The 20,470-nt window shown below is 41.8% G+C and overlaps 1 long non-coding RNA gene and 28 other non-coding genes across 29 annotated transcripts; 15 read left to right on the forward strand and 14 right to left on the reverse strand.

Annotated features, from left to right (window-relative positions):
• Positions 1-522: 522 nt before the first annotated feature.
• On the reverse strand, positions 523-1,088 carry LOC128369487 (uncharacterized). The gene is made up of 3 exons (XR_008322012.1): positions 1,028-1,088; positions 630-723; positions 523-538 (listed from the first exon to the last, which is right to left on the reverse strand). It is a non-coding gene; the product is annotated as an uncharacterized LOC128369487 (long non-coding RNA).
• A 429-nt stretch (positions 1,089-1,517) lies between these two features.
• On the reverse strand, positions 1,518-1,599 carry trnas-uga (transfer RNA serine (anticodon UGA)). The gene has a single exon. It is a non-coding gene; the product is annotated as a tRNA-Ser (tRNA).
• A 478-nt stretch (positions 1,600-2,077) lies between these two features.
• trnas-uga (transfer RNA serine (anticodon UGA)) lies at positions 2,078-2,159 on the reverse strand. The gene has a single exon. It is a non-coding gene; the product is annotated as a tRNA-Ser (tRNA).
• Positions 2,160-2,608: 449 nt separating this feature from the next.
• On the reverse strand, positions 2,609-2,690 carry trnas-uga (transfer RNA serine (anticodon UGA)). The gene has a single exon. It is a non-coding gene; the product is annotated as a tRNA-Ser (tRNA).
• A 412-nt stretch (positions 2,691-3,102) lies between these two features.
• On the reverse strand, positions 3,103-3,184 carry trnas-uga (transfer RNA serine (anticodon UGA)). Its single transcript has one exon. It is a non-coding gene; the product is annotated as a tRNA-Ser (tRNA).
• Positions 3,185-3,627: 443 nt separating this feature from the next.
• Positions 3,628-3,709, reverse strand: trnas-uga (transfer RNA serine (anticodon UGA)). The gene has a single exon. It is a non-coding gene; the product is annotated as a tRNA-Ser (tRNA).
• Positions 3,710-4,140: 431 nt separating this feature from the next.
• trnas-uga (transfer RNA serine (anticodon UGA)) lies at positions 4,141-4,222 on the reverse strand. Its single transcript has one exon. It is a non-coding gene; the product is annotated as a tRNA-Ser (tRNA).
• Positions 4,223-4,672: 450 nt separating this feature from the next.
• trnas-uga (transfer RNA serine (anticodon UGA)) lies at positions 4,673-4,754 on the reverse strand. The gene has a single exon. It is a non-coding gene; the product is annotated as a tRNA-Ser (tRNA).
• A 463-nt stretch (positions 4,755-5,217) lies between these two features.
• Positions 5,218-5,299, reverse strand: trnas-uga (transfer RNA serine (anticodon UGA)). Its single transcript has one exon. It is a non-coding gene; the product is annotated as a tRNA-Ser (tRNA).
• A 448-nt stretch (positions 5,300-5,747) lies between these two features.
• Positions 5,748-5,829, reverse strand: trnas-uga (transfer RNA serine (anticodon UGA)). The gene has a single exon. It is a non-coding gene; the product is annotated as a tRNA-Ser (tRNA).
• A 412-nt stretch (positions 5,830-6,241) lies between these two features.
• On the reverse strand, positions 6,242-6,323 carry trnas-uga (transfer RNA serine (anticodon UGA)). The gene has a single exon. It is a non-coding gene; the product is annotated as a tRNA-Ser (tRNA).
• A 443-nt stretch (positions 6,324-6,766) lies between these two features.
• Positions 6,767-6,848, reverse strand: trnas-uga (transfer RNA serine (anticodon UGA)). The gene has a single exon. It is a non-coding gene; the product is annotated as a tRNA-Ser (tRNA).
• Positions 6,849-7,279: 431 nt separating this feature from the next.
• On the reverse strand, positions 7,280-7,361 carry trnas-uga (transfer RNA serine (anticodon UGA)). The gene has a single exon. It is a non-coding gene; the product is annotated as a tRNA-Ser (tRNA).
• Positions 7,362-7,810: 449 nt separating this feature from the next.
• Positions 7,811-7,892, reverse strand: trnas-uga (transfer RNA serine (anticodon UGA)). The gene has a single exon. It is a non-coding gene; the product is annotated as a tRNA-Ser (tRNA).
• A 2,704-nt stretch (positions 7,893-10,596) lies between these two features.
• On the forward strand, positions 10,597-10,678 carry trnas-uga (transfer RNA serine (anticodon UGA)). The gene has a single exon. It is a non-coding gene; the product is annotated as a tRNA-Ser (tRNA).
• A 322-nt stretch (positions 10,679-11,000) lies between these two features.
• Positions 11,001-11,082, forward strand: trnas-cga (transfer RNA serine (anticodon CGA)). The gene has a single exon. It is a non-coding gene; the product is annotated as a tRNA-Ser (tRNA).
• A 620-nt stretch (positions 11,083-11,702) lies between these two features.
• trnas-cga (transfer RNA serine (anticodon CGA)) lies at positions 11,703-11,784 on the forward strand. The gene has a single exon. It is a non-coding gene; the product is annotated as a tRNA-Ser (tRNA).
• Positions 11,785-12,381: 597 nt separating this feature from the next.
• Positions 12,382-12,463, forward strand: trnas-cga (transfer RNA serine (anticodon CGA)). Its single transcript has one exon. It is a non-coding gene; the product is annotated as a tRNA-Ser (tRNA).
• A 607-nt stretch (positions 12,464-13,070) lies between these two features.
• On the forward strand, positions 13,071-13,152 carry trnas-cga (transfer RNA serine (anticodon CGA)). Its single transcript has one exon. It is a non-coding gene; the product is annotated as a tRNA-Ser (tRNA).
• Positions 13,153-13,787: 635 nt separating this feature from the next.
• trnas-uga (transfer RNA serine (anticodon UGA)) lies at positions 13,788-13,869 on the forward strand. Its single transcript has one exon. It is a non-coding gene; the product is annotated as a tRNA-Ser (tRNA).
• A 535-nt stretch (positions 13,870-14,404) lies between these two features.
• Positions 14,405-14,486, forward strand: trnas-uga (transfer RNA serine (anticodon UGA)). Its single transcript has one exon. It is a non-coding gene; the product is annotated as a tRNA-Ser (tRNA).
• A 498-nt stretch (positions 14,487-14,984) lies between these two features.
• On the forward strand, positions 14,985-15,060 carry trnas-uga (transfer RNA serine (anticodon UGA)). Its single transcript has one exon. It is a non-coding gene; the product is annotated as a tRNA-Ser (tRNA).
• A 242-nt stretch (positions 15,061-15,302) lies between these two features.
• On the forward strand, positions 15,303-15,384 carry trnas-cga (transfer RNA serine (anticodon CGA)). The gene has a single exon. It is a non-coding gene; the product is annotated as a tRNA-Ser (tRNA).
• Positions 15,385-16,096: 712 nt separating this feature from the next.
• Positions 16,097-16,178, forward strand: trnas-uga (transfer RNA serine (anticodon UGA)). Its single transcript has one exon. It is a non-coding gene; the product is annotated as a tRNA-Ser (tRNA).
• A 289-nt stretch (positions 16,179-16,467) lies between these two features.
• trnas-uga (transfer RNA serine (anticodon UGA)) lies at positions 16,468-16,549 on the forward strand. Its single transcript has one exon. It is a non-coding gene; the product is annotated as a tRNA-Ser (tRNA).
• A 190-nt stretch (positions 16,550-16,739) lies between these two features.
• Positions 16,740-16,821, forward strand: trnas-uga (transfer RNA serine (anticodon UGA)). Its single transcript has one exon. It is a non-coding gene; the product is annotated as a tRNA-Ser (tRNA).
• Positions 16,822-19,316: 2,495 nt separating this feature from the next.
• On the forward strand, positions 19,317-19,398 carry trnas-cga (transfer RNA serine (anticodon CGA)). The gene has a single exon. It is a non-coding gene; the product is annotated as a tRNA-Ser (tRNA).
• A 341-nt stretch (positions 19,399-19,739) lies between these two features.
• Positions 19,740-19,821, forward strand: trnas-cga (transfer RNA serine (anticodon CGA)). Its single transcript has one exon. It is a non-coding gene; the product is annotated as a tRNA-Ser (tRNA).
• A 329-nt stretch (positions 19,822-20,150) lies between these two features.
• Positions 20,151-20,232, forward strand: trnas-cga (transfer RNA serine (anticodon CGA)). Its single transcript has one exon. It is a non-coding gene; the product is annotated as a tRNA-Ser (tRNA).
• Positions 20,233-20,470: the final 238 nt, after the last annotated feature.

A 20,470-nucleotide genomic window follows, 5' to 3' on the forward strand; every position in this document is an offset into this window, starting at 1 on the left:
TATTTTTCTATTACTTTTTCCAGGAGAGAGAAGAGCCTCTCCATCCTGTCTTTCCCCTCCTGCTCCCTCCTCTCCTCTGCCTCATTTTGCCTTCTCATGTCCTCCTTTATGAGGTCAAGGAGGTCATCCTCCCTCCTCCTCTTCCTCCTGGGCCCTGGCTGGTCCTCCTCCTCCTCTTCACTCTCCTGCTCACCCACTGCGGCACTTGGCCCTGGTGTGTCCTCACGGATGGAGGCAATGAGGACAGGGGGGGCAATAGATGGCCTCTGCCCCAGTACCTCATCCATGAGGACAAACCACGGCCAAGTGCCAGCAGTGGGCTTGCCGCTGGCCCCCTCCCCTGTCCCTGGATATTTGCAATCCTAAGGCAGTGGAAATCAATCATGTCAGCAATTTTCAGCAAAAGTATTTAGTAACAGTAAAACTAATCCAAACCTGTAGGCTACCTACTTTATATATATTTTTTAAAATTGTCCCATTTTTTTTGGCCTGGTAGGGCTGGACCTTCCCCTTCAGCCCAATCTTTTCCAGTATTGCTCTAAACACAGAGGGAAGCAAGAGAAAAGGTAAACACAAGATCACATCAACACAGGGATGCAAAGATGTACAAAAATGGACATCAGCCTTACCTCCATCCCGCCGTGGCGGAGTTTTTGGCCCCCGTGAATAGATGGTCATTTTCCCCTCTTTGTTTAATCAGGAGCTCGGTTTGCTCCTTGCTCCCTAAAACAAAAATAAAACAAAATGTAATGTAAAACATGTTTTTTTTTACTATGTCAACAGACAAAAGGGTTCTAATATAGCAAAAAATTATCATAATAATGATAATAATGAAGTATAACATATAATAGTGATAATCCCAAACGTAGCTCTTTATTAAAATCTAAATTTGTTCATCTTAGTCCATTTTTATATATATATATATATAAGATATAAGTCAAGTAATAAAATATAAGTAATTAGTAAAAGTATAAAAGTATAAGTAGTAATAAGTAAAAATAATTAAATAAAACAAACCAATACTTACACTTGAATGAAAAGTCTTCACCTGTTGGTGTCGCCATTGTTGTGTTTTCGCGGCACTGAACAGCGCCGCGCAAAGGATCTTGGGATTTGGGAGGCCGCGAAGGATAGTAGCGATGCATCCTCGAAAAAGAGGGAAAAGAAGGCCGCATTTCAAGGCTGCATTTGAAGGAGTCTTCGAATTGGGACAGCCTTCGCGCGGCGTTGTGACGTAATCGGCCTCGAAATGCGCACTTCGAGGATGCAGCCTCGCAATTTGGGCCAAATTGGGACACAGCCTTAAAGTGGGATGTGCTTTTGGTGCGTCGCCTCGGTGATGTCACAGTCAACGTTTATGCAACAATTGAAAGTGTTGCAGAATGATTACATCACCTCCAGAATGTAGTGGATCCCATCAAGGTCCTACTCTGGTGACCCAATGGGCAAGTTGATGTTCCTGTCTCCTAAATTTGACATGACACTTCCTTCATGGACATGGGACTTAAGTGAGACATCGCTGTGAGCAGGGTTTGAACCTGCGCGGGGAAACCCCATTGGATTTCAAGTCCAACGCCTTAACCACTCGGCCATCACAGCTGTGTTATGACAGTTTTTTGGCAGTTTTTTAATTTTCAATGAAGGAAGTAAGTTTTTGGGTCTTCATTGTTAAGGTTGACAAGGTGTTGATTGGGTACTCAAAGCAGGCTGTGACATCAACAGAAAGTGCACAAATAAGCGCCTATAAACTGTTGCAGAATGATTACATCACCTCCAGAGTCCTATCAAGGACCTCCAAATGCTCCAAATGAGATGACTTTTCTGTAAAATTCCGGCCTCCTAAAATGTACCCAGAACTTCCTTGATGGAGATGGGACTATTGTTTTTTTTTTCTGTAGCTGTTACCAGCACAGTTAAGGGGTTCAATTAACTTGAAATGAATGAGGTTGTATGCAGTGAAGACCAACTGCTACTAAAGGACAATCAGTAAACATCTGTTACAAATGTCCTTTGAAGCACACTGGGATACGTAATGAGGAAGGAACAACAGAAGTATCCACATGTTCTCATATGTGAGCGCTGTGAGTAGGGTTCGAACCTACGCGGGGAAACCCCATTGGATTTCAAGTCCAACGCCTTAACCACTCGGCCATCACAGCTGTCTTTTTGCTTTTTTCTTCTTCATTGTTGCTTGAGTACCCTTGGTACCACAATCAGCACAACCTTTGGGCCGTTTCCACTGCAGGAACTACGGGGCTGTGACCGTTGGTGCGTGTCTCCACAGCAGGAACCTCTCATGAAGGACAATCTCCTGGTACCTCCAAGGACCTCTGAATGAGAGGTCTTTTCTGTAAAATTCCTGCCCCCTAAAATGTACCCAGAACTTCCTTGATGGAGATGGGACTATTGTTTTTTTGTTTTTTTTTGTAGCTGTTGCCAGCACAGTTAAGGGTTCAATTAACTTCAAATGAATGAGGTTGTATGGAGTGAAGACCAAGTGCTACTAAAGGACCATCAGTTAACATCTGTTACAAATGTCCTTTGAAGCACACTGGGATACGTAATGAGGAAGGAACAACAGAAGTATCCACATGTTCTCATATGTGAGCGCTGTGAGTAGGGTTCGAACCTACGCGAGGAAACCCCATTGGATTTCAAGTCCAACGCCTTAACCACTCGGCCATCACAGCTGTCTTTTTGCTTACTTTTTATAAGGAAAGAGTTTTTTTCAAGTTTTAGTGTCTCCATTGTTGCTCAAGTACCCTTGGCACCACAATCAGCACAACCTTACGGCCATTTCCACTGCAGGAACTTCGGGGCTGTGACCGTTGGTGAATGTCTCCACAGCAGGAATCTCCTCAGGGTATGTACTCCGTGCGACCCTGAAAAATTCTTGGGTGGGGCCTGAGGTTGACTTAGTGCTGATTGGGTATATTTAAAGTGAGATGTGATTTTGGTGCGTCACCTCGGTGATGTCACAGTCAACTTTGATGCAACATTTGAAAGTGTTGCAGAATGATTACATCACCTCCAGAATGTAGTGGATCCTATCAAGGTCCTACTCTGGTGACACAATGGGATCCACATGTTCTCATACTTGAGCGCTGTGAGTAGGGTTCGAACCTACGCGAGGAAACCCCATTGGATTTCAAGTCCAACGCCTTAACCACTCGGCCATCACAGCTGTATTTTTGCTTTCCTCTTCTTCATTGTTGCTTGAATACCCTTGGTACCACAATCAGCACAAACTTTGGGCCGTTTCCACTGCAGGAACTTCGGGGCTGTCATCATTGGTGCGTGTCTCCAAAGCAGGAACCTCTCATGAAGGACAATCTCCTGGTACCTCCAAGGACCTCCGAATGAGAGGTCTTTTCTGTAAAATTCCTGCCCCCTAAAATGTACCCAGAACTTCCTTGATGGAGATGGGACTATTGTTTTTTTTTCTGTAGCTGTTACCAGCACAGTTAAGGGTGCAATTAACTTCAAATGAATGAGGTTGTATGGAGTGAAGACCAAGTGCTTCTAAAGGACAATCAGTTAACATCTCTTACAAATGTCCTTTGAAGCACACTGGGATACGTAATGAGGAAGGAACAACAGAAGTATCAACATGTTCTCATATGTGAGCGCTGTGAGTAGGGTTCGAACCTACGCGGGGAAACCCCATTGGATTTCAAGTCCAACACCTTAACCACTCTGCCATCACAGCTGTCTTTTTGCATTCTTCTTCTTCATTGTTGCTTGAGTACCCTTGGCACCACAATCAGCACAAACTTTGGGCCGTTTCCACTGCAGGAACTTCGGGGCTGTCACCGTTGGTGCGTGTCTCCAAAGCAGGAACCTCTCATGAAGAACAATCTCCTGGAACTTTTACGGGAGCAAAACAAGTCCCTGCCTCAGGGTATGTACTCCGTGCGACCCTGAAAAATTCTTGGGTGGGGCTTGAGGTTGACTTAGTGCTGATTGGGTATATTTAAAGTGAGATGTGATTTTGGTGCGTCACCTCGGAGATGTCACAGTCAACGTTTATGCAACAATTGAAAGTGTTGCAGAATGATTACATCACCTCCAGAATGTAGTGGATCCTATCAAGGTCCTACTCTGGTGACACAATGGGATCCACATGTTCTCATACTTGAGCGCTGTGAGTAGGGTTCGAACCTACGCGGGGAAACCCCATTGGATTTCAAGTCCAACGCCTTAACCACTCGGCCATCACAGCTGTCTTTTTGCTTTTTTCTTCTTCATTGTTGCTTGAGTACCCTTGGTACCACAATCAGCACAACCTTTGGGCCGTTTCCACTGCAGGAACTACGGGGCTGTGACCATTGGTGCGTGTCTCCACAGCAGGAACCTCTCATGAAGGACAATCTCCTGGTACCTCCAAGGACCTCTGAATGAGAGGTCTTTTCTGTAAAATTCCTGCCCCCTAAAATGTGCCCAGAACTTCCTTGATGGAGATGGGACTATTGTTTTTTTGTTTTTTTTTTGTAGCTGTTGCCAGCACAGTTAAGGGTTCAATTAACTTCAAATGAATGAGGTTGTATGGAGTGAAGACCAAGTGCTACTAAAGGACCATCAGTTAACATCTGTTACAAATGTCCTTTGAAGCACACTGGGATACGTAATGAGGAAGGAACAACAGAAGTATCCACATGTTCTCATATGTGAGCGCTGTGAGTAGGGTTCGAACCTACGCGGGGAAACCCCATTGGATTTCAAGTCCAACGCCTTAACCACTCGGCCATCACAGCTGTCTTTCTGCTTACTTTTTATAAGGAAAGAGTTTTTTTCAAGTTTTAGTGTCTCCATTGTTGCTCAAGTACCCTTGGCACCACAATCAGCACAACCTTACGGCCATTTCCACTGCAGGAACTTCGGAGCTGTGACCCTTGGTGAATGTCTCCACAGCAGGAACCTCTCATGAAGGAAAATCTCCTGGAACTTTTACGGGAGCAAAACAAGCCCCTGCCTCAGGGTATGTACTCCGTGCGACCCTGAAAAATTCTTGGGTGGGGCTTGAGGTTGACTTAGTGCTGATTGGGCATATTTAAAGTGAGATGTGATTTTGGTGCGTCACCTCGGTGATGTCACAGTCAACGTTTATGCAACAATTGAAAGTGTTGCAGAATGATCATATCACCTCCAGAATGTAGTGGATCCTATCAAGGTCCTACTCTGGTGACACAATGGGATCCACATATTCTCATACTTGAGCGCTGTGAGTAGGGTTCAAACCTACACGGGGAAACCCCATTGGATTTCAAGTCCAACGCCTTAACCACTCGGCCATCACAGCTGTCTTTTTGCTTTTTTCTTCTTCATTGTTGCTTGAGTACCCTTGGTACCACAATCAGCACAAACTTTGGGCCGTTTCCACTGCAGGAACTACGGGGCTGTGACCGTTGGTGCGTGTCTCCACAGCAGGAACCTCTCATGAAGGACAATCTCCTGGTACCTCCAAGGACCTCTGAATGAGAGGTCTTTTCTGTAAAATTCCTGCCCCCTAAAATGTACCCAGAACTTCCTTGATGGAGATGGGACTATTGTTTTTTTTTTTTTTTTGTAGCTGTTGCCAGCACAGTTAAGGGTTCAATTAACTTCAAATGAATGAGGTTGTATGGAGTGAAGACCAAGTGCTACTAAAGGACCATCAGTTAACATCTGTTACAAATGTCCTTTGAAGCACACTGGGATACGTAATGAGGAAGGAACAACAGAAGTATCCACATGTTCTCATATGTGAGCGCTGTGAGTAGGGTTCGAACCTACGCGGGGAAACCCCATTGGATTTCAAGTCCAACGCCTTAACCACTCGGCCATCACAGCTGTCTTTTTGCTTACTTTTTATAAGGAAAGAGTTTTTTTCAAGTTTTAGTGTCTCCATTGTTGCTCAAGTACCCTTGGCACCACAATCAGCACAACCTTACGGCCATTTCCACTGCAGGAACTTCGGGGCTGTGACCGTTGGTGAATGTCTCCACAGCAGGAATCTCCTCAGGGTATGTACTCCGTGCGACCCTGAAAAATTCTTGGGTGGGGCCTGAGGTTGACTTAGTGCTGATTGGGTATATTTAAAGTGAGATGTGATTTTGGTGCGTCACCTCGGTGATGTCACAGTCAACTTTGATGCAACATTTGAAAGTGTTGCAGAATGATTACATCACCTCCAGAATGTAGTGGATCCTATCAAGGTCCTACTCTGGTGACACAATGGGATCCACATGTTCTCATACTTGAGCGCTGTGAGTAGGGTTCGAACCTACGCGGGGAAACCCCATTGGATTTCAAGTCCAACGCCTTAACCACTCGGCCATCACAGCTGTCTTTTTGCTTTCCTCTTCTTCATTGTTGCTTGAATACCCTTGGTACCACAATCAGCACAAACTTTGGGCCGTTTCCACTGCAGGAACTTCGGGGCTGTCACCGTTGGTGCGTGTCTCCAAAGCAGGAACCTCTCATGAAGGACAATCTCCTGGTACCTCCAAGGACCTCCGAATGAGAGGTCTTTTCTGTAAAATTCCTGCCCCCTAAAATGTACCCAGAACTTCCTTGATGGAGATGGGACTATTGTTTTTTTTTCTGTAGCTGTTACCAGCACAGTTAAGGGTGCAATTAACTTCAAATGAATGAGGTTGTATGGAGTGAAGACCAAGTGCTTCTAAAGGACAATCAGTTAACATCTCTTACAAATGTCCTTTGAAGCACACTGGGATACGTAATGAGGAAGGAACAACAGAAGTATCAACATGTTCTCATATGTGAGCGCTGTGAGTAGGGTTCGAACCTACGCGGGGAAACCCCATTGGATTTCAAGTCCAACACCTTAACCACTCGGCCATCACAGCTGTCTTTTTGCGTTTTTCTTCTTCATTGTTGCTTGAGTACCCTTGGCACCACAATCAGCACAAACTTTGGGCCGTTTCCACTGCAGGAACTTCGGGGCTGTCACCGTTGGTGCGTGTCTCCAAAGCAGGAACCTCTCATGAAGAACAATCTCCTGGAACTTTTACGGGAGCAAAACAAGTCCCTGCCTCAGGGTATGTACTCCGTGCGACCCTGAAAAATTCTTGGGTGGGGCTTGAGGTTGACTTAGTGCTGATTGGGTATATTTAAAGTGAGATGTGATTTTGGTGCGTCACCTCGGAGATGTCACAGTCAACTTTTATGCAACAATTGAAAGTGTTGCAGAATGATTACATCACCTCCAGAATGTAGTGGATCCTATCAAGGTCCTACTCTGGTGACACAATGGGATCCACATGTTCTCATACTTGAGCGCTGTGAGTAGGGTTCGAACCTACGCGGGGAAACCCCATTGGATTTCAAGTCCAACGCCTTAACCACTCGGCCATCACAGCTGTCTTTTTGCTTTTTTCTTCTTCATTGTTGCTTGAGTACCCTTGGTACCACAATCAGCACAACCTTTGGGCCGTTTCCACTGCAGGAACTACGGGGCTGTGACCGTTGGTGCGTGTCTCCAAAGCAGGAACCTCTCATGAAGGACAATCTCCTGGTACCTCCAAGGACCTCTGAATGAGAGGTCTTTTCTGTAAAATTCCTGCCCCCTAAAATGTACCCAGAACTTCCTTGATGGAGATGGGACTATTGTTTTTTTGTTTTTTTTTGTAGCTGTTGCCAGCACAGTTAAGGGTTCAATTAACTTCAAATGAATGAGGTTGTATGGAGTGAAGACCAACTGCTACCAAAGGACAATCAGTAAACATCTGTTAAAAATGTCCTTTGAAGCACACTGGGATACGTAATGAGGAAGGAACAACAGAAGTATCCACATGTTCTCATACTTGAGCGCTGTGAGTAGGGTTCGAACCTACGCGGGGAAACCCCATTGGATTTCAAGTCCAACGCCTTAACCACTCGGCCATCACAGCTGTCTTTTTGCTTTTTTCTTCTTCATTGTTGCTTGAGTACCCTTGGTACCACAATCAGCACAACCTTTGGGCCGTTTCAACTGCAGGAACTTCGGGGCTGTCACTGTTGGTGCGTGTCTCCAAAGCAGGAACCTTTCATGAAGGACAATCTCCTGGTACCTCCAAGGACCTCCGAATGAGAGGTCTTTTCTGTAAAATTCCTGCCCCCTAAAATGTACCCAGAACTTCCTTGATGGAGATGGGACTATTGTTTTTTTTCTGCAGCTGTTACCAGCACAGTTAAGAGTTCAATTAACTTCAAATGAATGAGGTTGTATGGAGTGAAGACCAAGTGCTACTAAAGGACAATCAGTTAACATCTGTTACATAATGAGGAAGGAACAACAGAATCATTTGGATGTTCCCATACTTGAGCACTGTGAGCAGGGGTTGAACCTGCGCAGGGAAACCCCATTGGATTTCGAGTCCCACGCCTTAACCAGTCAGCCATCACAGGTGCCAAAACATGTGTTTTTTCTACATCAAATTAGATGTTTGTGATACTTATTGGTGCAATGTAAAACAATGATCAAACAAGGCACAATTACATTTACGTAGTCGGAAACCTGCACAAACATTCTGTGGTAAAAAAAAGAAGTATGAAACCAGACAAACTGAGATTAACTTTCAACACTGAAGAAAACAATTTGAGATTTATTTCTTTTGTCAGGGAATGCCAGACATTTTTGTTCATGTGTCAAACTATTGAGCCCAATGTCTTAGCCAATGTATTCAGTACTTATTGTTGCATGGGAAGACAATATTATAACATGGATGAGTCAAGTACCATCGAGGAATACTTATTGTTGTGTTTTCAGTAGCTATAATTTTCAGCAATAGATTTTAAGTCTGACATCTTACCCACTCTTGCATAAGAAGCACCTCATACATCAGAGAGAGATTATACATTTTCTCACACTCTTTCGGCTTCAAACTACATTTTTTAGTTCATTATTTTTCCTTTCACCTCTTGTTGAGCATCTTGTAAAGGCATCATTGAGTTTGATAGGAGAATCAGGAGAGATTACAGATATAAGAGCCGAGCAGAAATGAGAACAAAAAAAGCTGACATTGCTTCATATTCCACAGTGCTTGTGTTTATCAAACCTCAGAAGCAAAGTTTTCCCATCCAGCCACTGTTAATGAACCTTATTTAATAGAATAATGAAATTAGGCATGGCAGGGGGGGAAGCGAGAAACGCACGCTTGCTGTCCGGTGTGTGTATGTGGTCTGACAGCTGTGGATAATCTCATTTGCTAAGCGTAATTAATGGCAAGTGGTTTCATTTACTTGTAAAGCAGACTGTCTTTCCTCAAGGGCAAAGAAATGTGGAAACTTTTTAGAATAATTTCCTCTATCTATCGACTGACTCAGTAATAGTAATGAGATTTAATAGTAGATGTTTGGTTGGTTATTATTGTCTGATTTACCTCCTCCATTCTTAGTAATAAAACATCATTGTGGTGTTTACATAAGACATGAAATCAAAGACTTTCTTTTTATGTTTTTAGAAAAGTCCTCTGGCTTTAAAATCACAAAAGATATACTTAAAGGTTTTCAAATCACTCTACTCAAATGTAAACAGCAAATTATCTCCGTCTGAGATGAAAATGTTTCAGCAGAGTGGAGCTAACACATACATTTGCACGTCTGTCAATCAGAATGATATAATAAACCTTAATCATTACAACTGGTCAGCTTTTGATGATTTGATCACATCGGAATACAAACAAATTTAAAGGTGATTCGAGATGGACAATATTCTTATTATAAAAATTTGAAACGTAGCTTAAATAAATTATATGTAGCTATTTGTTTATACTGAGGCAGCAGCTGTGATGACTGAGTGGTTAAAGAAGGAAAATGGACCCATTCTAAACTCTCTGTGGAGGCGTTTCTTATATAAACATAAGTCTTTGTTTGTTGACAGGTGCATACCTCGGGAAAAATGACAGTGATGAGAGCTTTTAAAATCCACAATTTATCAATAGGGGCCTAAAGCTGACTTTCTGTAGACTTTATATTGTATTATTAACTAACTTAATTATCTATATTGACAGTACAGACAGTGTCCTTCGGTGTCTGAAATCTCCTGCCACCATATATTTCCTACATTGGAATCGGAAGGCTTGATTTCTGACATATTTTTTACTTTGTGAAATGATTAATTCAACAAGCACACACACTTCAAAGGGCATTGGGCCAGGTGTGTGAAGAAGGTAAGTATCTTAACTCTAAAGCTTTTCTTTAAACCCTAACCCTAACCCTAACCCTAACTCCTTCCATCTCTGTTGATGTGAACAACCATTAACGCCTGAGAGAAATGCTGTTATCCCCAATGGCATGATTCATCATGTCCTGTCCCTCACTATGAAGGCTGGCCATTCGTTAGGACATTAGGAACAAATATAAACACTCTTTTAGTCTCTAAGCAGCAAAGTCACTGCAAAACACACAAATTTTGAGCAGATTTTCTACAAAAATCCTTGAATAGTATTAAATCAATATGTCCTTGGCTCTTGATATTGAAATTAAACTAATCTTTATATCCAATGTTTGTATTACACTCTTGTGAGTTTAACTTCTGGGTGTAACTTCTGGGTGTACTTGCTGTCTATCATTGATCAACCCAAACATACCAAGTGTATGCAACAGCTCAAAACAGCTGTGATGGCCGAGTGGTTAAGGCGTTGGACTTGAAATCCAATGGGGTTTCCCCGCGCAGGTTCGAACCCTGCTCACAGCGATGGAGCTTTAACTCCTTCCCTTTACATGCTTGTAATGGTACAGGAAACACCTGTGTCCTGTGCAGGCTGTATCATCATTTACTACACATACACATTTTATTTAAAAAAGTATTCAGATTGTTGTCAGACAGCTGTGATGGCCGAGAGGTTAAGGCGTTGGACTCGAAATCCAATGGGAATGCAGGCACTCTGTAACTTTCAGTCTCCCTCAAGGAGCCTTGGTACAAAGATTATTGTAGGTTTGTGTTTGATGATTTTCTGTTGAACATTTACTACACATACAAATTTGATTTAAAAAAGTATTCAGATTACAATCAGACAGCTGTGATGGCCGAGAGGTTAAGGCGTTGGACTCGAAATCCAATGGGGTCTCCCCGCGCAGGTTCGAACCCTGCTCACAGCGATATCTGCCTTCTCTACTCATACTCCACAGACTATGCATTACAACTATGTTCGAGCAACTTAAATGCCAAGTTGTACTAACCAAAGGCATATTACCATTAGTAACACTAACCCTCTACTGGTTTGAACCCTGCTCACAGCAATGGAGCTCTAACTCCTTCACTTTACATGCTTGTAATGTTACAGAAAACACCTGTATCATCCCAGGAATAGTGTGACAGGTGACCTTTGCAAAAAATGTCTTCAATTCCCTGACAAAAGAGTGCAGCTCCTTCAATGCAATCTCTGTCCAAATTCTTCTGTACATCAATTTCTTGCATTACAGTCCTGTTTTACAATAACATTCTCTTTACTCAGTGATTGGCCAAGAAGTTCCAAAAACATGCTAATTTAATGTCATAACTTATCACCTTGGACTTGTGATGCCTGAATGGTCAAGATGTTGGACTCAAATTCCAATGGGATCATCTTGCTGACAGTGGTGGCACTCTGTAACTTTCAGTCTCCCTCAAGGAGCCTTGCTACAAAGATTATTGTAGGTTTGTGTTTGATGATTTTCTGTTGAACATTTACCACACATACAAATTTGATTTAAAAAAGTATTCAGATTGCAATCAAACAGCTGTGATGGCCGAGAGGTTAAGGCGTTGGACTCGAAATCCAATGGGGTCTCCCCGCGTAGGTTCGAACCCTACTCACAGCGATATCTGCCTTCTCTACTCATACTCCACAGACTATGTTCGAGCAACTTAAATGCCAAGTTGTACTAACCAAAGGCATATTACCATTGGTAACACTAACCCTCTACTGGTTCGAACCCTGCTCACAGCAATGGAGCTCTAACTCCTTCACTTTACATGCTTGTAATGTTACAGAAAACACCTGTATCATCCCAGGAATAGTGTGACAGGTGACCTTTGCAAAAAATGTCTTCAATTCCCTGACAAAAGAGTGCAGCTCCTTCAATGCAATCTCTGTCCAAATTCTTCTGTACATCAATTTCTTGCATTACAGTCCTGTTTTACAATAACATTCTCTCTACTCAGTGATTGGCCAAGAAGTTTCAAAAACATGCTAACTTAATGTCATAACTTATCACCTTGGACTTGTGATGCCTGATATTGGACTCAAATTCCAATGGGATCATCTTGCTGACAGTGGTGGCACTCTGTAACTTTCAGTCTCCCTCAAGGAGCCTTGCTACAAAGATTATTGTAGGTTTGTGTTTGATGATTTTCTGTTGAACATTTACCACACATACAAATTTGATTTAAAAAAGTATTCAGATTGCAATCAAACAGCTGTGATGGCCGAGAGGTTAAGGCGTTGGACTCGAAATCCAATGGGGTCTCCCCGCGTAGGTTCGAACCCTACTCACAGCGATATCTGCCTTCTCTACTCATACTCCACAGACTATGTTCGAGCAACTTAAATGCCAAGTTGTACTAACCAAAGGCATATTACCATTGGTAACACTAACCCTCTACTGGTTCGAACCCTGCTCACAGCAATGGAGCTCTAACTCCTTCACTTTACATGCTTGTAATGTTACAGAAAACACCTGTATCATCCCAGGAATAGTGTGACAGGTGACCTTTGCAAAAAATGTCTTCAATTCCCTGACAAAAGAGTGCAGCTCCTTCAATGCAATCTCTGTCCAAATTCTTCTGTACATCAATTTCTTGCATTACAGTCCTGTTTTACAATAACATTCTCTCTACTCAGTGATTGGCCAAGAAGTTTCAAAAACATGCTAACTTAATGTCATAACTTATCACCTTGGACTTGTGATGCCTGAATGGTCAAGATGTTGGACTCAAATTCCAATGGGATCATCTTGCTGACAGTGGTGGCACTCTGTAACTTTCAGTCTCCCTCAAGGAGCCTTGCTACAAAGATTATTGTAGGTTTGTGTTTGATGATTTTCTGTTGAACATTTACCACACATACAAATTTGATTTAAAAAAGTATTCAGATTGCAATCAAACAGCTGTGATGGCCGAGAGGTTAAGGCGTTGGACTCGAAATCCAATGGGGTCTCCCCGCGTAGGTTCGAACCCTACTCACAGCGATATCTGCCTTCTCTACTCATACTCCACAGACTATGTTCGAGCAACTTAAATGCCAAGTTGTACTAACCGAAGGCATATTACCATTGGTAACACTAACCCTCTACTGGTTCGAACCCTGCTCACAGCAATGGAGCTCTAACTCCTTCACTTTACATGCTTGTAATGTTACAGAAAAAACCTGTATCATCCCAGGAATAGTGTGACAGGTCACCTTTGCAAAAAATGTCTTCAATTCCCTGACAAAAGAGTGCAGCTCCTTCAATAGGTTCGAACCCTACTCACAGCGATTTCTGCCTTCTCTAATCATACCCCACAGACTATGCCCTCATTACAACTATGTTCTAGCAACTTAAATGCCAAGTTGTAATGACCAAAGGCATATTACCATTGGCAACCCTAACCCTCTACCTGTTCAAGTTCCATCCAAAGAAGTCTGACATGTAAAAGTTTCCCACCACAAGAAAAAAAAATGTATGAAAGCCTTGGCTGTTGATATTGAAACTAAACTAATCCTCTTTATATCCAATGTTTGTATTACACTCTTGTTAGTGTAACTTCTGGGTGTACTTGCTGTCTATCATTGATCAACATTTAAGAGCACAAACATACCAACTGTATGCAAAAGCTTAAAACAGCTGTGATGGCCGAGTGGTTAAGGCGTTGGACTTGAAATCCAATGGGGTTTCCCCGCGCAGGTTCGAACCCTGCTCACAGCGATGGAGCTCTAACTCCTTCACTTTATATGATTGTAATGTTACAGGAAACACCTGTATCATCCCAGGTATAGTGTGGCAAGTGACCTTTGCAAAAAATGTCTTCAATTCCCTGACAAAAGAGTGCAGCTCCTTCAATGCAATCTCTGTCCAAATTCTTCTATATATCAATTTCTTGCATTACAGTCCTGTTTTACAATAACATTCTCTTTACTCAGTGATTGGCCAGATACTTTATTGGCGCTGGATCAATCCATGCTTGATCATTGTTCTTCCGTGCAGCAAGAAGTTCCAAAAACATGCTAATTTAATGTCATAACTTATCACCTTGGACTTGTGATGCCTGAATGGTCAAGATGTTGGACTCAAATTCCAATGGGATCATCTTGCTGACAGTGGTGGCACTCTGTAACTTTCAGTCTCCCTCAAGGAGCCTTGGTACAAAGATTATTGTAGGTTTGTGTTTGATGATTTTCTGTTGAACATTTACTGCACATACACATTTGATTTAAAAAAGTATTCAGATTGCAATCAAACAGCTGTGATGGCTGAGAGGTTAAGGCGTTGGACTTGAAATCCAATGGGGTCTCCCCACATAGGTTTGAACCCTGCTCACAGCGATTTCTGCCTTCTCTAGTCAAACTCCACCAAGTATGTCCTCATTACAGATGTAGATTGTCTTGGCTGTTGATATTGAAACTAAACTTGTCTTCTTTATATCCAATGTTTGTATTGAGAGTGTAACTTCTGGATGTACTTGCTGTCTATCACTCATGATGATTTTTCAGCTCAACATTTAAGAGCCCAAACATATCAACTCCATTTAAACATACCAACTTCACCTTAAAATAGCTGTGATGGCCGAGTGGTTAATGCTATTGGAGTCTACCTGTTCAAGTACCATTCAAGGAAGTCTGACAGGTAAAAGTTTCCTCCTACAAGAAAAAAGAAACTTATGAAGGTTCCTTGGCTGTTGATATTGAAACTAAACTAATCTTCTTTATATCCAATGTTTGTATTACACTCTTGTTAGTGTAACTTCTGGGTGTACTTGCTGTCTATCATTGATCAACATTTAAGAGCCCAAACATACCAACTGTATGCAAAAGCTTAAAACAGCTGTGATGGCCGAGTGGTTAAGGCGTTGGACTTGAAATCCAATGGGGTTTCCCCGTTCGAACCCTGCTCACAGCGATGGAGCTCTAACTTATTCACTTTACATGCTTGTAACAGTACAGGAAACACCTGTGTCCTGTGCAAGCTGTATCATCCTGCCACAAGGATACATAAATCTTATGAAGGCTCCTTTATTACACTCTTGTGAGTGTAACTTCTAGGTGTACTTGCTGTCTATCATTGTTGATGATTTTTCAGCTCAACATTTACGAGCCCAAACATACCAACTTCATTTAAAGTGTATGCAACAGCTTAAAATAGCTGTGATGGCCGAGAGGTTAAGGCGTTGGACTCGAAATCCAATGGGGTTTCCCCGCGCAGGTTCAAACCCTGCTCACAGCGATGTCCACCTTAAGAGTCTCTAACTACAACTGTCTCTTTAAATAGACCTCTCCACAGTAGGAGCTTTAATAAGGGACATAAAATTATACCAATGATACTGTTCACATACCAAAACAGTCTGGGGTTCACTGACGAAAGAAAAAATACCCTGTGTGGATATTATCTATTTGTCTTACATGTTTTTTCAATGTCTTTTAAAAAAAAAGACATAAAAAAAATTTCAGTCTTACAGTCAGACCTACTTTACTCATTGAATGTAAGATGTAAGGTGTCTTACATGCAAGATGCATGTCTTTGCAGCTGTGATGGCAGAGAGGTTAAGGCATTGGACTCGAAATCCAATGGGTTCGAACCCTGCTCACAATGATGTCTGCCTTTTCTACTCATACTCCACCAAGTATGTCCTCATTACAGATGTGTTCTAGCAACTGAAGTGCCAAATTGCAATTCCTAAAGGCATATTACCATTGGGGTCTACCTGTTCAAGTACCATTCAAGGAAGTCTGACAGGTAAAAGTTTCCTGGCACAAGAAAAAAAAATCTTATGAAGGTTCCTTGGCTGTTGAACTCAACTTGTCTTCCTCATATCCAATGTTTGTATTGAGAGTGTAACTTCTGGATGTACTTGCTGTCTATCACTCATGATGATTTTTCAGCTCAGCATTTAAGAGCCCAAACATCCATTTAAACATACCAACTTTAGCTTAAAACAGCTGTGATGGCCGAGTGGTTAAGGCGTTGGACTTGAAATCCAATGGGGTCTCCCCACGCAGGTTCGAACCCTGCTCACAGCGACTACACATTCATAATGCTGCAATAATCACCCAAGTTAGAGAGAGTCTACTTCCTGGTTTAACATTGAAGTTCAGCTAGGTAGGTAGGTTCAAAACTTCTGTGCAATATGGAATAAAATCACATTAACCTCACCAATTAGTTGTCATAGTGTGAAAGGTGCCAAAAATGTCTAGAACTCAAGTCACACACACACAAAAAATCCCACATAGCTTCCATGGCTGTTAATGTTTAACATCAGAAAGAAGTTAAACAATCAGACTAAACATTTGTTCATTTCGCAACTTTGTAGCTGTGATGGCCGAGTGGTTAAGGCGTTGGACTTGAAATCCAATGGGGTTTCCCCGCGCAGGTTCAAACCCTGCTCACAGCGATGGCACTCCTTAATTCTTCCCCAGTGTGACAGGGCTGAAAATAGCTCCAGGGATCACCTGTTCCTGACAACGACCCTACATACCAAGGGTGTTAAAGCTGTCTGTCATTTGTTGTGGTTTTTCTTCTTGACGTTTGAGACCCCACACATACTAACGTCATTTACATTAGTGCATGACTATTATAAGACAGCTGTGATGGCCGAGTGGTTAAGGCGTTGGACTTGAAATCCAATGGGGTTTCCCCGCGCAGGTTCGAACCCTGCTCACAGCGTTTTCCACCTTGTACAGTTACAGTTTGACCTTTGCCTTGAAGTCTATTACTCCTGTCTCTAAATGGCTGGCTACCTATAGATCTGCATGCAAAGATGAGGTAATGGGAAAAGAATCCAGCCAGCTTGACATTTGACTCCACCTGTATTTGTCCCTCTAGGCTATATTGCTTTTAAAACTATGTTGTGCAGCGCAAACTTTCCAGATGTTTTCTTTATGCTGTATGGGTATTTTCTTTGACAATTCACCAATAAAGATGGGAGAGGCTGCTTTCAGTAATTATACATGTTTCCATCCACACAGTAATGTCACTGCAGCAAATATTGTGGAACAATTAAGCAGCAAAACCAAAAATTCTAGTTATAAACATGACAGGACAGAGAAAATGCTCCAGGGAAATTAAACTCTTAGCTTTTGAAATAACATTTTTTACACAGTTCTGATGGAGCTCAGGATTTATCAGGAGGACAGCTGCTTTACTTTAAACAATTTCCCTGAATGAACCTGGACTGTATGTGTGTGTGTTATGGCTGACCTTTTGAATGTAGAAGAACACAGAAAATTAATTACCATTAGATCTTGACCGGTCCTGTCAGCATGTCTGGAGATTTAAATAATCAAGTTAATCAAGTGTGCCTCGTGCATAAATGCATACAGCGTCTGCTAGAGCAACGCTGCAGGTATTAATGAACTTAAAAACATTCATTGGGGGTGGGGTGGGTTTGATAGTCAGCACCCCCGCACCCCAACTGAAATTATTTTCCTGTGGCTGTGTTCTCCATTTATCCATCCAGGCTATAATCAAACATAGCCAATGACAATGTTTTTTATAGAAAGGCAGCACAGGCAGATTCTAGTTCAAATTTCAGATTTGAGGACGGAAATGGGAAGAGCATGTGGACTTTAGTTTTAGTCAGCGCTTTCATAATCAAGCGGATGTCCCCTTTACTTTTTTGTAGGCCAAACTCTTTTTACAGAGTACAGCAACTGGTCACAAATGAAACCGATGGCATCCTGCAGATTATTGTACTACTTTCTTCTGGAGAGACCTCTTAATCTAAGAATTAGTTTAAATTTACTTTCACTAATTACATAACCATCCAACCACCACCATAACTATCAAGCAGCAGCACTTTATCAGCTTATTTAATGCCCAGTTAAGTAGTTAAAGTAAATCAACAAGCTGATCCATACTAAGAAATAGAAACAGACATGTGGCTCAGAAGGAATGAAGTATCTCGAGTCTGCTCTTTATATCTGAATGTGTGCGTAAAAAAGATGATATATATTTTTCTGCTGCATCAATTTTGATCCTTTTTGTGTCCATTGTGAGTCTGATGTTATTTGAGTGCAATGATAAATTGGTGGAGCACTCTTTTGAGATTAGTTTTGGGTTGCATATTGTATATATTAGGTAACATGATTGTGAAACACTGTGATTCACTTTGATTGATGGATTGAGTTTTCAAATGAGCCTCCTTTAAATCCCATTGACGTTCATGTAAGAAATGTAAGGAAAACACTGTGGTGGAGCTGAGCAAACACTTGACCTAATTCCTAGTCACAATAAGATGCAATGGAGTGAAAAGTTGAATCAATCAGCTGCTTTTTAGCTCACAAAGGATCTGAAAAATGTGCTTTACAGCTTCCTAACAACAACAACAACTACAAACGAACAAAACCCCCCTAAAACTTCCCTCTAATCCTTTTTATCTTTCATCTCAGAAAAATATGCTCTAATAATGCCATACTTAGAGCTTTGATCACCTCTCGGTAGGTGTGTGGGCGGGCTGAGAGAACAAACTGCTGACAGCACTCAATTGTGAGAGAGGAGCGGTGAGACTTAAGTCAGTATGAATGAGGACCCCAGGACTGAGAGGAAATCAAGGTAAATAGCGAATTTAACAACATCTTCACAACAGCGGTCTAAGCTTGAGGTAAGACATCAGTGATTGTGATCAAATGTGAAATGCTGTTTGTAGGCTGATGAGTTCTGGCAACATTTCTTCTGTCATCACAGGTTCGTAACCTACTCACAGCGATGTCAACTTTTATTACTTCTGTCTACATTTGTCTCTGTAAAATCGACAGATCTTACAGAGACCACAGTATGAACTGTAAGAAGGGACTGATAAAATAATATCATAGACAGACTCTTCCTTGGGGACACAATGTGTACTTCATGAAGAAGGTCACATCAACTTCAGGGATGTATTATGTGTGACAGGTGAACATTACCAAAAGACAAAGAATCGCTCATAGTTTGTTTTAGGGTGGATATTTTCTTTTTGTCTTACATGTCTTTTTTCAGTGTCTTTTTTTAAAGTATTACAGTCTTACAGTCTATATTACATCAATGTTGCATAGGTTTCCCCACAAACAGCACCTAATGGTACCCTGTCGATCAGTGCTTGATCATTGTTTTCCCATGCAATAAGAAGTACCAAAAACATGCTTAAAAAACGAAAACTTAATGTCAAAAAGTATGTCTTTGTAGCTGTGATGGCCGAGAGGTTAAGGCGTTGGACTCGAAATCCAATGGGGTTTCCCCGCGCAGGTTCGAACCCTGCTCACAGCGACGTTCACCTTAAGCATCTCATCATCATTTAAATAGACCTGTCCACAGTAGGCATTTTAAGAAGGGACTGATAAAATGATACCATTGATAGTGTTCTTCTCCCTGTGGACATCCTGAAGAAGATCTAAATTGTGATGCTCAAATATACAATCTCACTGTGCAAGTTAAATCATCCCAGGAATAGTCTGACAGGTAAACATTACCAAACAGTCAATTTGTCTTACATGTATTTTTTCAATGTCTTTTTGTCCATGTATTTCAGTCTTACAGTCACACCTACTTTACTCATTGAATGTAAGACACCGACAAAACAATTGCATGTCACAATACATGCCTTCGCAGCTGTGATGGCCGAGAGGTTAAGGCGTTGGACTCGAAATCCAATGGGGTTTCCCCGCGCAGGTTCAAACCCTGCTCACAGCGATGTTCACCTTAAGCATCTCTAACTACAAGTGTCTATTTAAATAGACATGTCCACAGTAGGAGCTTTAAGAAGGGACATGATTGATAGTGTTCACATATACAATCCCACTGTGCAAGTTATATCATCCCAGGAATAGTCTGACAGGTAAACAGGCTGGGGTTCTCTTAAAAAAGAAAAAAAAGCCCTGTGTAGATATTATCAATTTGTCTTACATGTATTTTTTCAATGTCTTTTTTGGATGTATTTCAGTCTTACAGTCACACCTACTTCACTCATTGAATGTAAGACACCGACAAAACAATTGCATGTCACAAAGCATGCCTTCGCAGCTGTGATGGCCGAGAGGTTAAGGCGTTGGACTCGAAATCCAATGGGGTTTCCCCGCGCAGGTTCGAACCCTGCTCACAGCGATGTCCATCTTAAGCATCTCTAACTAAAATTGTGTAAATAGATCTGTCCACAGTAGGAGCTTTAAGAAGGAACTGATAAAATGATACCATTGATGGTGTTTTTCTCCCTCGGGACATCCTGAAGGAGATCAAAATTGTGATGTTCACATATACAATCTCACTGTGCAAGTTATATCATCCCAGGAATAGTCTGACAGGTAAACATTACCAAAACAGTCTGCTGTTCACTTACAAAAGA

Source organism: Scomber japonicus, chromosome 12 (genome assembly GCF_027409825.1).
Source record: "Scomber japonicus isolate fScoJap1 chromosome 12, fScoJap1.pri, whole genome shotgun sequence".
In the NCBI taxonomy this organism is placed as follows: Eukaryota; Metazoa; Chordata; class Actinopteri; order Scombriformes; family Scombridae; genus Scomber; species Scomber japonicus.